Source organism: Epinephelus moara, chromosome 12 (assembly GCF_006386435.1).
Source record: "Epinephelus moara isolate mb chromosome 12, YSFRI_EMoa_1.0, whole genome shotgun sequence".
Taxonomy (NCBI): domain Eukaryota; kingdom Metazoa; phylum Chordata; class Actinopteri; order Perciformes; family Serranidae; genus Epinephelus; species Epinephelus moara.
In genome coordinates this window covers 8,198,382-8,200,628 of record NC_065517.1, presented here as the reverse complement: position 1 = coordinate 8,200,628, position 2,247 = coordinate 8,198,382, and positions in this window count along the sequence as shown.

Below are 2,247 nucleotides of genomic sequence, written 5' to 3'. Positions count from 1 at the left end.
TAAAATGAAGTTGTCATTATAAATAAAGCCAAGCGATGTTTCCCTGCTGCACTGCTGTTTCTGAACTCTACTAAAAAAGAACATCCTGATCACTGCCACAAGGCCTATCAATAGAAAACTGTTCTCTAAATCAGTATAAAGAAAGAAAAATCACATACTAAACTTCACCTACTAGAGCCCATCTTCCAAATACAATACCCTGTTGTACGTATATGGTGGAGGGACTCTTTCTATAAAGACCTTATCACAGGACCTTCTCTGAAAGCATGAAGGAGATTTTAGGGTGCATATCCGACCTAATGTTTGCTTAAACCTACAGTTACCAGTTGTTTTAGGACATGACTGAGCCTTAAATTACACTATATCTGTGAGCTGTTTTCAAAGATTTACATCTTCTAATTTTAAATCCATGAATAGAGGTGACAGTATACCAGGATATCAAGCTGAATCGCAACAACTGACACCAAAAGGAACTGAAATTTTGCAGAGAAACTTTTTGTGATAACCAGGCAGGACCAGATAAGCTGCACTGATCTGCCACTTTGTCAAACAAAATCAGTTTTGAGTGTGTAAATGTTCTTAAATTTTCATATATAAGAAATTTTAGACAATATTGGACTTTCAGTGGCTTTTAAATGTACATAATCATATCTTCTTCTTCTGTGGCACAGAAGACTTTTATAGCCTAACACCGTTCTTGCTTCTATGTGTTGTTCTATGCTTTGATTTTTCTGCGTTTCTGTGAATTTGTGCAATGCTGCGATTTCTATGAGATACTCTGCTTTTTATTTGATGCTGTGATTTATATACGATCCCATGATTTTGTTTGATGCTATGATTTTTATACAATGCTGTGATTTTTATTAGATTTTGTGATTTTTTTATACATTGCAGTGATTTTCATACAATGGTGAGATATTTTCTGATCTGGGCCTGTTGAGATAACTATTGACACCAGAAAGCCAGAGCAGCAAGTGATTTTTTTTTTTTAAAAAACTTCTTCTTTCAGAATAAATATTTACCCTGAGTCTGGCATGACTAATTGCAATTCCAGGCAATGCTGATTTACCAGCTGTGCAAAACAGGCAACTGACCTCTAGCCTTAGCCAAAGTTACCCAAAAGGCACAAGTTCACTGCATGTCATTTCGTTTTTCGTAATTTGATAGACTGTTGAATTTGTTGAGGAATTTTCCCAACAAAAGCATAATATTATCTATGGCAGGTTCTGCATTCTAAGTTGTAGAATGGTGGTAGTTACCCATCCCCCTGTAGCTGGCGCGGAGCCACATAGCTAGCAGTCCTCTGGCAGCCCCCGTGCAGCTGGGAGGCTAAGCTGTAGTGCTAAGCTGAAGCCAACAGTTCACCACCAATTCATTCATGTTTCTAACCGTTTTTCCTCATCTTTCCTATTATTATACACATAAACATGTTATTATCACAAACATATACTATAATATATTAGTATGTACTTATAACATATATACTACCAAAATTCTTTATTATTACTAAAATTATTATTATGTTATTGTAGCTATTGCCATTACCGTCTGCCCTGCATCTCTCTCTGTCCCTCCTTCTCTTTATGTATCATTTTTGTCATTTGGATCACTGTAAATGTTTTCCTTATCCGCTGTGAGGGTCCAAAGGACAGAGGGATGTTGTATGCTGTAAAGCCCTCTGAGGCAAATTGTAATTTGCAATATTGGGCTATATAAATAAAATTGAATTGAACTGAATTAAGTTCAATTTGTGTTGTCTATGTAACCCACATGGTAACGACTCACAGAACAAAATAGACAAACAAACCTAAGTATAAGAGTACTGCAATATTGTTATTTAATTCGAAATAACATAAGAGTTGTCTAAATAACAGAGCATTAAATATCCACTGAACACATCACAAGAGATTGACGGGATACCCTGGGCCAATCAGCAATTATCTGACCCCATCTGTCCCACCCCCCTGCTCCCGTCTTGGGAGAGTGAGCAAGTGTGTGTATTCAGTGTTGCCAACTTAGCGACTTTGTCGCTATATTTAGCGACTTTTCAGACCCCTCTAGCGACTCTTTTTCAAAAAAGCGACTAGCGACAAATCTAGCGACTTTTTCTGATGTTACTGAAGACTTCTGGAGACTCTGTTGTGAGAGCACGTATCATTCTTATTCTTCTCAATGGGCAGCGGATGCTACCGTGGGCCCTTCCCTCGCCCCAAATCACTCACAGACGGCCCAGTCCTCCCTCCCAGC